The 14203-nt window shown below is 34.2% G+C and overlaps 1 pseudogene; it reads left to right on the forward strand.

Annotated features, from left to right (window-relative positions):
- Positions 1-2233: 2233 nt before the first annotated feature.
- Positions 2234-11432, forward strand: LOC125922331 (ATP synthase subunit ATP5MJ, mitochondrial-like; annotated as a pseudogene).
- Positions 11433-14203: the final 2771 nt, after the last annotated feature.

Consider the following 14203-nt stretch of genomic DNA (forward strand, 5'->3'; position numbering starts at 1 on the left):
GAGCCCAAGCCCCACATTGAGCTCTGTGCTAACAGCTCAGATCCTGGAGCCTGTTTCAGATTCTGTGTGTCTCTCTCTGCCCCTCACCCGCTTGCACTCTCTCTCTCTCTCTCTCTCTCTCTCTCTCTCAAAACTAAATAAACATTGAAAAAAAGAATTAGCATCTTATAGCCAACCTGTCACGAACATTGTACAACAAACCAAGATTCTTATTTAGAAGAACTCTTCTCTAGCTTCTGGACCTGCTCTTGGTGAACACCCCTCAGCAGTTAGCTATTTCAAGAATTGGCTCAGTGAGGAGAGCCACCTTAGTCAAAGGCACACTGCCTTCCTGGAGGTATCCACAACTAATACACATTAAAAGTTAAAGTCTGTCCCTCTTGCTTCTACTCAGGATAACTCTGAAGATCCATTCTAACCATAGAGCTCCTAGGGGTTGGCTGACTGTTATTGGACCTCATTGTTCAGTTTCTCCACCTGAAAAAATTCTGCCTCTTCTCTTTCCTACAGGTGTTGATCCCATGGGCAATCCATACCTTTTCTTTTCTTTTCTTTTCTTTTCTTTTCTTTTCTTTTCTTTTCTTTCTTTTTTTCTTTTTTCTTTTTTAAATGTCTTTTACTGTTTACTTACTCTGTGTGTGTGTGTGTGTGTGTGTGTGTGTGTGAGAGAGAGAGAGAGAGAGAGAGAGAGAGAGTGAGTGGGGGAGGGGTAGACACACACACACACACACACACACACACAGAATCCAAAGCAAGCTCCAGGCTCTGAGCTGTCAGTACAGAGCCTGACATGGGGCTCGAACTCACAAACTGTGAGATCATGACTTGAGCCCAAGTCAGAGCTCAACTGACCAAGCCACTCAGGCGCCCCCTACTCAATCTTTTCAAGTAACCCAACATGTGATCTACTCCTTTGCCATCATTACATGTTCATAAACCAATGCATGAGATTAAAACACTCACATCACTTACAGTATATTGGTATCTGGTTTCTCTGTAGTGCTCTATATCCTTCTCCTATATGTTACATATTTTTTCCTGAGATCAACACAGAACTTTTAGATGCTTATTTATTTATTTTGATGGGGTGGGAGGTACAGAGAAAGAATCCCAATAGGCTCCACACTGCCAGCACAGAGCCCAATGTGGGACTTAAACTCACCAACTGCAAGATCACGACCTGAGCCTAAAAAAGAGTCAGATGCTTAACCGACTGAACCACCCAGGTACCCTAACACAGAGTTTTTTTTTAAAGGTTTATTTTTTATTTTTGTTAATGTTTTTTATTTATTTTTGAGGCACAGAGAGACAGAGCATGAGCAGGGGAGCGGCAGAGAGAGAGGGAGACAAAGAATCTGAAGCAGGCTCCAAGCTCCGAACTGTCAGCACAGAGCCCGACATGGGGCTTGAACTCATGGAGTGTGAGATCATGACCTGAGCTGAAGTCGGACGCTTAACCGACTGAGCCACCCAGGCGCCCCCTAACACAGAGTTATTTAAAAGCTGGGGTAAAATGATTTTTACAGCCCCTGGTGGCTTAATATAAGCTTATTTGTTGCTTATACCCAGACATGAATTTTTAATTGCATGCTAATAATATTATTAATATTATTTCTAATTTGGACATATGCAGAGAGGTTAAAAATTTCTTACAGGTCATCCAGTAAGTTAATATCCAGGCTGGAATAAACAGTATGAAATGCTGTGGAATCAAGGTGGAATTGGAGTAAACTTAGGAATTTTTTTCAAACTAACAATATCACATAAATGCCCAATTTTTTGTTAAATTATTACAAATTAAATACAAATTCCCCAAATGTTTAAAACACACTTTTCTTGGAAATATCACATAAACCTACAGATCTTGAAGGGTATAAAATTTTCCACTTAAACATTAAAATATCATCTGTGTTATCATTCTCTTTGCATTTGCCATCCTTAACAGGATTATTAATTTTATTTCATTTTACTTTATTTTTTAAGGACTTTGATATTTTAACTAAACAAGCAGAAAGTCCTTTCAGCTGAGGATACAACTTTATGTTACTTAGTTAGACAGTGTTATCTGCACAAATACTACTTTTGTTCAGTTTTTTGCTCTTGCAACAAACCTATTTTGCTAGATTTTATGTCTGTCTGGAAGAGAATCTTAGTTGGTATGTCTAATCTACTGTACAGAACAATGAATTTTTATAATGCAATATTAATATTAATAATGTATCAAAAACAAGAGATGTACCGGGAAAGAATAAGTAAAGCAGAATCTGCTGAAGCAGCAGAGACCATAGAAGAAATTGAAAGTTCATCTGGGGTCAATCAAGGAGAAGAGCACCAGTCTGGGAGCATGTTCAGGAAGAAAAACCAAAATGGGTACCCTGCCAGAGCAACCACCAATGCGCCACTAAGACCCCAGGTTTTGCTTTCTTTTCTCCTGTTTTAGAAAATTAAGGTATACGATATTTCTGAAAAACTTTGAAATAAAACAACTTAATTGAAATCATAGTAGAATTCAGCATAAAATACTGTAGAATATAAAATACACACACACACACACACACCCGCACACATGCATACACACACCACAGGATTGCAAGCTTTGAAGCTTTGAGTACACAGTATAAATTATAAAACCAAAGAAAAACATTTTAGTTTGGTGTAGAATACCTTAATAATTAAGGAATAATAAAATCAATTCAATAGAAGTATTTGTGTGCATAGGCACACACACATACACCACACAACCACAATATACAACAGATAATATACATGAATATATGTATGTGTATGTGTGTGTGTACATTTGTATGTGTTTAAGATACTAAAAGTTTTCAAAAAGCATGAATTTTTTCACATAGTTTTGGAATTAACTAATAGATACAAAGCATGAGTAGAGATTATTATCTTTATTAGTGATACATATTAGTTTGAAATATATGGCTCAACGGACACTAAATAAATTTTCTAACCCGTTAAAAAACTGGTGGACAGCAGACCAGGCCGCCTATTGCATACAGGTTGATTTTCTTAAAGAAAATGAGAACGGAGCAGATTGATCTGAGCATGCTTACTCTCACAGAGTTTGAGTCTAAGGAAGTTTCTTTAAATGGAACATAAGGAGTCAAGTAGAATTGTTTGTGTTTGTGTGTATGAATCTGCACCTATTTTTTAGACATAAAACTCCTCCTAATGTTTTCAGCATTCTCCTTTCTGTTTCCAAATTTCTTATTAATGTGGTTTTGTATAGCCTAATATGAAGGCTTTGTCAGAAAGCATATGCTTGTATATATATATTATTTTATGAACCATCTAATATCTTGTGGTCTCTTTTTAGTGTTAATGATGTGAATTCACAGTATTCTTAAATGATGTTATAAACCACTCTTCTCACTTATAAGCAGATTAAAAGTTAAAAGAATTTCAGTGAGCCACATAACGGTCTTTGTTCATTACCACAGATTTTAAAATGCAAAATAATTTTTGAACAAAAGAAATTGAAAAGATAAAACCTGATTAATTTACACAGCAGGTTCCAGCAAACTGTGACTATTTTAACATCAATATATTTATTTATTCCTCAACAATTATTGATTCTCTGCTATAGGCCAGATACTTTAGTAATTACTAAGACATAAGAATAAAGTATATAGTGAGATATGTTATAGAAATAAAGGATTATAATATAACCTGGTAAATATTGAGAAGAATGCTTATTTTCCTCCTATGTTATAAAAGAAGCCACCTGAGTGGCTCAGTCAGTTGACCGACTCTTGATTTCAAGTCAGGTCATGATCCCAAGGTCATGGGATTGAGCCCTGGGTCAGGCTCCATGCTGACTGTGAAACCTCCTTAAGCTTCTCTCTCTTCCTTTGCCCCTATCTCCCACTTACACTTTGTCTCTCTCTAAAGATAACAATAAATAAGAAATAAAAATAAAAGGAATGTAATCTACTTCATTCTGAACAAGGAAAGTTTTGAAAAGAACATCATCATAGTCTTTTCACCCCTCACTCTTCCACAAAGTAGCAGCAGTGTAATCTGAATGGTTAGAATCTAGGGTGTTAACTGGGACGTGTGTTTATCAGCAGATAGGATCACTGACTTGTAAGGTCATGGGTTCTATTACATTAACTCTCCTGCCAGAAACTGGATGCTAATCAAATGTTCAATACTCCAAGGCACTGAATAGTGGCTAACTGGATTGAGTCTACCATGCACATCAACTTTGCCCCACTTCTCATGGTCTACTTTTTATGCGTAGAGAAAGAGGCTTTAACACTCTGTGGTCTTTGACCTATTTTATTAAGAAGCACTGTAGGTTAGGGGATATTGGAAATTTGCCTGTGCAATAACAGAGCCAGTAGTTTGGATTTTTGGATTTCATCTTTTTTTCCTCCTTATATTTTATTAGTGAGAAGAAAGCATGATTCACAAGGAAAAAAAATGTGTGGTAAAGGATGCTAACTAGACTTATTGTGATGATCATTTTGTGATATGTAAAAATGTTGAATTATGTTGTACATCTGAAACTAATAAAACTAATAAGATGTTATAGGTCGGTTATATCTCAAAAGAAAAAGAAAAGAGCAGGAGTGATTTGGATCTCAAATTATAATATACTATGAGACAAACTTGAGAGGGTAAGGGTAATATTTCAATGTGTGTGTCTGTTATTTTAAATAAGGAGATTATTTTTAATGAAGAATCTCGGGTTTGAAAGCCAGAGGTATCTGGAAATGGTTGCAGACCTTGAATGGTAGGCAAATTATTTTTAATTTTAATAATAGGAATTAATATTCATAAAGTACTTATAATGGGCCAGTTTTTATGCTAAATGTTTTACATGGAATATCTCATTTACTCCTCACAGCACCTGAATAAGGATAGTAATATTAGCAGTGACATTTTAGTGAATGTTTCAAATGTCTTGACTATTCCAAGTGATATACATAAACTATCACATTTATTTCCCAGAAGAACCCTGTGAAGTATGCACATACTATTATTATCTCCATCTAACATATGAGTCACTGGAGGCATAAGATATTAAATAAATTGCCAAACATCACGCATGTATTACTTCTAATATGTTCTGGTACTGAAGGTCCTATTGTAGAATACGATTACTTACAACCTCTCACGAACAGAAAATTGTAGCACGATAGATACTCAGCTTTAGAAATGTCAGTGAGAAAACCAGAAAGTATCAGCAAATGAAGAAAAGCAGGAAACTACTTGGAGAACTTGAAGGCCAAACTAGTCTTATGTGAAAGGAAACAGAAATGGAACAGAATAATATATCTGGAACTAACAGCTTTCAAATGTGGAACAAGGAAAGAGGAAGATATTTTATTCATGACAAAATCAGTGAGGATTTCTTGGGCTCAGAGAAATCTAACAGAGGGAAAAAGGAAGATCTCAGAGGGTAAACAAAAATGTTTCCCTAGAGGGAAATTCTCTCCAAAAATTTACTGAGAGACTATTTCTTAAAGTTAAGATAGGAAGTCAATAGCAGAGAAGCAACTAAAGAAATTCTCTGACGTGACTGGGATAGTTACATTTGGTATTTATATCAGATCTGAATGGATCTGTGTAGAGAAGACTGGGAATTCTGGTTAGCATCTCTAAGACAACAATCAGTAAATACAGAAGTTGTTGACAAAACTCAGATTTAAAGAGCACAGGGTGAACCAGCAACTATATAACAAGTTCCAAAACTAAGTTAAAATTTGGATTGACTGAAGTGTTCCCACTGTAGACATATACTGCAAAGTCAGTTTATAGCAATAAGATTTGTTTGACTAACAGACATTTTGTGTTGCTTTGATTTCATATTTTACATTACAGAAGAATTTATCAGGCGCTTTTTGACTTCATGTGTTATTGCAGCTTGTGTTCTTCTTCTCCTAAAAAAATAAGAAAGATATTTTCTTCTTTAAGAGTTCTGTATAATGAACAAATACATAGATTAATGTGGGTCTAAGGGGAAGAGAGGCCAGTACTCAAAGAGGAAAGGTTGAACAAATGAATCTGATCAAAGAATATAGATAATAGAGGCCTCAAAACTATCAGATATAACTGTCCTACATCTGTACAGATGTTACCAGAGAAATAGAATCAGCAGGTATATCAGTAGGTGTATACCTACCTATTTATATATATACTATATATAATATAATATATATTATTATAACATAATATATTATATATAATATTATATAATATAATATATAATACATGTGTACTTGTATTAAAATATGATAAATATTTTATTTATAATATATTTACATACATATTTATAACAATACATATTAAAGGAGATTTATTACAACAAATTAGCTCATGCAATTATGGAGGCTGAGAAGTCCCACAGCCTGCTGAGCAAGCTAGAGACCCAGGAAAGTTAGTGATATAATTCAGTCCAAGTCCAAAGTCCTGAAGACCAGGGGAGACAATGGTTCAATCTAGTCTAAGAGCCAAGAAGATGAGATGAAAAGTACAAGCTTAAGCAGGAAGGCAGGAAGTTTCCTCTGTTTTTTGTTCTATTGAGACTCTCAAAACAATGGGGGACACCCACCCAATTGGAGAGGGACATCTATTTTACTAAGTCACCAATTCAAATGCCTATATCCAGAAACATCCTCAAAAACACACTCAGAAATGTTTGATCAGGAGCACCTCATGTGTAGTCAAGTCACTACCTAAAATTAACCAGTATTAGTTACTAGTATTAGTGTTATTACTGTTAGTTGCTGCCGTAGTAATAACAGCAATAATTGACTAACAAGCTATTCCAAATCTCAGTCGTTTTCAATATAATCCTTCATTCTGCTGATGTGGTTCAGTTGACCTAGGACTGGTTTGACTGGGTTATGCTGCTTTGCACTGTAATCCATTGTCTCCCAGTAGGCTGCAACTGGTTTTGCTCTGGGCTCCAGACTGAAGGGGATGTGGCTATCTTGGGCATATGCTTCTCATAGCGGAAAATAAAATCACAAACTTATTCAAGAGCTTTGTTTGGAAAACCTGTATTAACATTGCATTAATCAAAGCAAGTCAAATATTCAAGCCCCAAATCAACAGTACAGGGATGTACTCTGTACTCTGAGTGGGAGACGGAGACAAATGGATTATTTACCAAGCAACAATCCCAACTGTTTTGGGACAATAATTGTCCTGCTCAGACTAGAGATTAAATTTCAAGGATTCTAAGACAATGACTTATTTATTTATTTTATTTTATTTTTTTAGATTGAATAAACTTTCTGATTAGAGGAACCCATCTCTCAGAAGACAGTCCATGGAGCTAGAATGAATCATACACTTGAAAAGAGTTGCAGACAGAAGCCATAGAAGACTCACTGATAATATTAACCAATGAATGTGTTCAAGACTAGTTAATTCTTGGATCTCTTAGTTCTAGTAAATCCCAGATCCATGAAGATCATTCCGTACTTTGAGTGTGATAATAGGCTAGTTCTGTGGGCTTTAAAATTTCCTCATGTGCTTCAGTTAGCTTAACAGAACTTATCCTGCTGACAAAGAGGATATAGCTTGAGTGAAAGAGAGGGAGACACAGGGAGTAATGAGAATATACAATTAAGAGAAAACAGTGTAGATGAGAAATGAGGCATCGTGGGGATGGCATGGACTAAGTTTCTGGGAACCTATACTTTTTAAAGATCTGAAGAAACTCAGTACAAACATATATCTACTTAATAGGAACTTATTTATATACTTGCTTATATTAAAAATAACTTTCACTCATTAAATACACATGTGAAGAGTGGAGAGAGAATCCAAAGAGAGGAATAAAATGGTATTTATAGTATATGTTATCAAAAAAAAAAAAAAGAGACAAACAAAAGAAAGAAAGAAAGAAAGAAAGAAAGAAAATAAGCAAGAAAGAAAATAAAGAAAAAGAGAAGGAAAGAAAGAATTAATACCTAGAATATATTGGAATATCACCTTTATGGGAAAAAAAAAAGAAACTAAACAACCAGAGAAAGATAAAAAAAGAAAAAAAAAAAAACATCCAACCTGTGTTTTATACACACACATGAGTATGCATACACTTAAGAAAGTAAATAACAATTGAAAACATATCAGTTCATTAGTAATTCTAAAAATGAAAACTAAATCTCAGTGAAATACCATGTTACACTGATCAGATTGAGAAAAATGTAAAAGCCTGACAAAGCCAAATTCTGGCAAAGATGTTAACTGACTGGAAATTTGCTACATTATTGTGAGAATTTTTGCAACCGGTTTGGAAAATTATGTGGCATTATCTAGGAAATTTGAAAACGAACATAATACGTAGCCTGGAAATTCCATTCCTAGGTATATGCCATAGAGCTGTACTGTCCCTACAACATCCATTAGCCACATGTGGTGATTTAAATTTAAATTTAAATAAAATCAAACTAAAAATTCAGTTATATTAACCACATTTCAAGTATTATATGTTCTTATATGACATATGATGAATGGCTACCATTTTGGACTGCACGGACAAGGACATTTTCATCATTCATATCACTAAGAGACATAAAAATAACCTTTACAATATTATTTGTGATATCCATAAACTGAAATATCCAACAATTTTAGAATGGATCAGATAGTTGTGCTATATGCATGCAATTCTATACTGCAAGGAAAATGAAAAATTAGAGCTATTCCCAACAGACTGGTTAAATATTAAATGAATACACTTGATAATGATTCCATTTATGTAAAAGTCAACCAAAACCCAAAACTAAGAACCAAAATTGCATTATATCAATTGCAGTGGCACACATAGATAGAAAATCTTAATGAAAATCAAGGAAATCACACACCTAGGTATGTGAACACATACACACATATGCATACACAGAGGGTGGGGGGCAGAGAATGAATGAATATGAGAAGGGCCCATATTATCCTAAATTTTCCAGACTCAGAACTATTAGACAACCATCTGGGATAAGGATGGAGGGAAAAATGAGAAGTTTTCATCAGATGTATAATATTTAAGGAAAGAAAAGGATATTCAAATAAAAACATCCATCAGGAAGTTTTGAAATCACAAAGACTGGTCTGGGCTGAAATCATAGATTTAAGAATCAGCCACATAGGGATAACAGTTGAAGCTGAGAGATTAGGTAAAAGTCTTAAGAACCAGGCTACATGGGGAACCAAATGTAAAAGAAGAGAAAAGGAGAAGAAAAGAAGGAAAGATAAATCTTCTTTAATGGACTTGTAGCAGTTTGCCCAAAGCAATTTACCCTGTGTGTATTCTGTGCACAAATGCTGTAGATTTCCCATATTGCAGCAGAATAAATTCATCTGAATTTCCCCTGATTCTGAAAATAAATCCTGGCATTAAACCTCTGCATGTTCAACTTTTACCTATTTTAGAGACAAGAAAACAAAACAAAATAAAACCTCTTTGTTTCTGAAATGTCAGCTAAAACTTCATTTCTTGCGGTAAGACTTTGTTGCCCAGGCCCCCCTGACCTAAATCAGGTACATTGATAAACTCAGTGTCTACTTTCTCTTTGTACCAATGAGCACAGACTGAAATCTTAAGTTTATAGTTTGCATATGGCTGCTTTATTATAATTACCTTCTCCCTTAAATTCTACCAAAGTGAGAAACATGTCATTTTAATTCACCATTTTATTTCTAGTTCATATGCATAAGAGTTGAGAACATGTATTTATGGAACACCTGACTGAATAAATGAATGAATGAATGAATGAATCAATCAATCAATCAATTAGAACCTTGTTCATTTGCACTAGCCTTGCATCTCTGTGCATCATGTGTATAAATTAAGGGCAGGGATGGGATTAAGTAGACATTTCCTTTATTCTGAGGTCTTTTAGACATTTTCCATAATCATATACATGAAACGTAAAACTCCCCTTTTTACAGGACACATCACAGGATCGTAAATAAACAAATATCAAAAAGAAGAAAACTAAGTTTAGCTGAACTTGTAAGCTATCAACAAATTGAAGTCAACAGCCCTGTCTCTTGTTTCTTTGCCCCCTTCTCCACATTTCAAGGGTGAAATATTCAGTCTTCAGGTTTCTTGAATACTTTTCCACCCATTGGTTTTCATAAAATATTGCATAGTGCTTTCAAGTAAATTTATTTCAAAGTGCTATCAGTCCTAAAGACATTTTATCTTGTACCTTTAATTGTGTAATGGATATGCTAAAACTATCAAGCATCCAAGATAAGCAGGCTTTAAGATCACACAAAGGATTCTTTCTCTACAAAGTGGGAAAGGTGATATAGATACATTTGAATTCATTCATTATTTTGTCCAAATGGATTCCGAAAAGAATAGACACTGGTCTTAGAATTTTGGAAATGTTCTTCATTTTTTTTTCTTCCCTTTGTATTTTCAGGGTAACTGTTGTTAAATGGTTTGCTAAGCCCTAATCATTAAAGACTTTACACAGTTAAATTTGAGGATTAGGTATTTACCAGTTTCCAGATTTAGATATTAATCCAGGATGTACATGAATTGAAATTGGCATATACGTGCTTTCTACTCTACCAGATGTTCTGAGAAATCTTTGGAAACTTAGGGATTACTACCAGCATATTGATTTGGTGGAACTCATTTGGCTAGACCTTTCAGAATGAATGGATTTACTCAGCAATACTTGACACAAAGAAATATAGAAAAATTCATATAGATGTACCCTGCCTGTCTTTTAAGGCATTTTGACTCCAATTCTTCTAAGATGAGATGATTTTGAGTAGGACATTTCTGACTTTAATTTCGGGATAAAACAGTGTTCAGAATAAGCTTTTTTCTTTGAGATTATATAAATTCAACTTAAAAAGTTTCAGAACTCTATTACCAATTTGATGGAAAAACATTTAAACTTTTGTAAAACTCTGAGTAAGATTATATCTGGATGGGTAGGCTTTTTTTTTTTTTTTTTTGCAGGAACATTCCAGGTTTCTACAAATTCTAATAAACCTTGAACTGTCAAATAAAGTTGACTAATAAAAGAGTCAATTAGGTTATGGAAATAAAAATAACATTTAAGACAGAATAATCAGTTGTTGTATTTGTCTGTTGTGAGGATTCAGAAAGATTTGTGGACGTTTTCTTAGATACTGGCTAAGACAATGAAGCTAAATAAGACATTGCAATTTTACATCCTCAAGAGGAATCATATCACTCAATGACCTTTTCCTTGTTGTTGGCCGACTAGATGGGGCGTCCTGAGCTGGAGGTCCTGTGCTGAGATGCTTCAAAGCTTTGTTAAAAATTTGGGTCTTCATGAAGTCCTATTATACCCAAATTTACCAGGAGATTTGGATAGGAATGGGGTTGATGGGCTTCATCATTTATAAAATCAGGAGTGATGATAAAAGAAGTAAAAACTTCGAGTCCTGCACCTGTTCATGGTCATCATTAGCCAGTTTTACTCTGGAGTACACATCGGCTGGAACATCAGTCTGGCTGTAAACCTCAGCAAGCTCTGTTAGATAGGAACATGGAGCATCGCTGTGCCCTTGTAGATGTATTGCTTTCATTTTGGCATGTATAAACATACCCAGGAAGTGAAAAGAAAGAAAGAAGAAAGAAAGAAAGAAAGAAAGAAAGAAAGAAAGAAAGAAAGAAAGAGAAAGAGAGAGAGAGAGAGAGAGGGAGGGAGGGAGGGAGGGAGGAAGGAAGGAAGGAAGGAAGGAAGGAAGGAAGGAAGGAAGGAAGAAAAGGAATCATATCAAAATTGTGGGCAATAGCCTGGGCAGTTTGCTTCTAGAAGTCCTATTTAAGCTATTGGATCCAGTTTTAGGTCATTTTAATACTGAAATCTCTCATTGCATGGTTTCCAGTGGCAACAGGAAATTTCAAGAGAAGAGGAGACCTGTTTTTGTACTAATTTGGACATTTTCCTAAGCGCAGATAACTTTGTCCGACCTGAAGTGTTATGCCAGAACCAGAAGTGAGTGTAATACAGGGTTTATCTAGTAATCCTGCTGTTTGATAATTCTTTATGCATTTTGCTTGTATATTTATTTCTAACTTATCTATTTCTAAAAATTACTTGAGCCAAGATAAACTTAAAAAACAACTTTATAAAAAAGAAGCCTGGAGGACAGCATAAGAAACTGAGGTAAAAGGTGTGTTCTGAGCTTGCTGGTATAAAAGTTAAGATGAAAAAAAAATATATATATATATATATAGGTTTATATAACAAAAGGAAGTCTATTAGCTACTCAGATGAGATCATTATTTTCCAGAGATGTCAAGGAAAAAGTCTCAAATAAATGTTTACATACAAATATTATTAGTGTGTTTAATAATGTTGTTATGTAAGTTCATCAATATGTTAGTTTCAATGAAACTGATTTGCAATTTATTGTGGAGGTATCTATGCTTTTTCATTATAAGTTTCATTGGATGAAAGGAAAACAGGCATTATATTCCTTTATTCTGTCTCCAGACCACAAAATATGTTGGGGAATATTAAGTACATACCTAGAGCCTAAAATTATAGAGTGAAAGAAATGATTAAAGACCATAAGTGTTCATTTCCTTTTTATACCAGGTGTCGAAAACACTTCACATAATACTTGGGATTATTTCTTATGGATATGTTAAATTATTGGCTATGTAGGAAATTTCCATTGGGTCTACTAGGAGATACCTATTAACAGAAAGTAAATCATGGTGGCAGTAATAGTAAGTTTTCTAAATTTTACTTATAAGAAGTAATAAAAAAAAAAAAAGAAAAAGAAAGATCAGTTTGAAATTGTTAACAGAAAACCCCATAGTAGCCTTTTGAAAATTTCAAGGAATTTTCCTTTTAATGTTAGTAACTGAACTGGAACACTCATCAGTTTAATTTCTTTAGGTACTTGTAATATACTTTTTAGTACTATAGGATTGTGGGTTTTTTTTATGAATAAAGTTTATTTTTTAGATAAGTTTTAGATTTACAGAAAAAACCGAGCAGATAGTAAAGGCTGTTCATAAACTTCCCCACCTCCCCGAGTATAATTTCTACTATCATTCACCTATTAGTGTGGCATATTTATGAAAATTAATGAACTACTGTTGATATATTATTAACAAAAATAGTCTATTCAGAATCCCTTGGGTTTTATCTAATGTCCTTTTTGCTCCAGGAACCCATCCATGCTACCATATTTTGATTCATAAACTGGTGCTCTTTGGGGAAAAAATAAACTGTTACTCTTTCATTAGCTTTTCATTTAAGGGATTATCTGATATATTTATTCATTTTTGTATTACTCATTACTCTTCATTTCTGTTTGGGAAAAAAATATGTACTTCTTATTCAATTTACATGACTTTGTGGGAATGCCCTAAGTATGTTTCACTTATATACCTGCTATTTTTTCCTATCTTTTATCATTTTATTAAGTACCATTAATTGTGGTGAAATGGTAGGTAATGGTTTTAATATGTTACGTGCATTTGTCTTTCTGATGTGCTTTCATTGTCTGTTGGGAAGCTCTTTTGTTCCTTTCTTTCTGCAGTATTTTTATGTTATCTGACATCATATATGTGTGTGTGTGTGTGTGTGTGTGTGTGTGTGTATTTATTTATTTATTTATTATGTGAAAGTAGTTTTCCCAAACTTATGAAGGTTGCACAAATTCAGAATAGCTACCTCCTTCCTCCTTCATTTCCTCCTCCGGCTTCTGTTCCTCCTCATTTGTCTTTTCAAAGCTTCCTCTTTTGTGGTTTTCATATATATGGCAATTTTTTTTGCTTTCTAAGGTCTCTTGGTTATGTATCCTTCTAATTTTCTTCCTTCCTTTTTTCCTCTTTTATTTGGACCTTAAAATTTCTCCATTCCTATCATCTTTATCCTGATTAGTATTTATTCCCTTACTAGAAATTTCTCTTCAGTGCAAGGCCTTGTTAGGAAAGTGAATATAGTTGGTTGATTTTAAGGATTCATGGTGGTTAGACTCACATTTTGGGGAGGTTCTTATGAAGGCAAAATGATAATAATAATAATAATAATAATAATATTAATAGCAGTAACAACAATGTATTTCAAGTCTAGAAATGGATCCTAAATAGAAACTCATTCTTCTGACTCTATGAATTAATAATAAGAGATTTTAGCAAGTTGTGTACTAGATAAGATTAAAAAGTAAGATTTGGAGCACCTGGGTGTCTCAGTGGGTTAAGCATCCTACTTCGGCT

This window comes from Panthera uncia, chromosome B1, assembly GCF_023721935.1.
Source record: "Panthera uncia isolate 11264 chromosome B1, Puncia_PCG_1.0, whole genome shotgun sequence".
NCBI classification, from domain to species: Eukaryota; Metazoa; Chordata; class Mammalia; order Carnivora; family Felidae; genus Panthera; species Panthera uncia.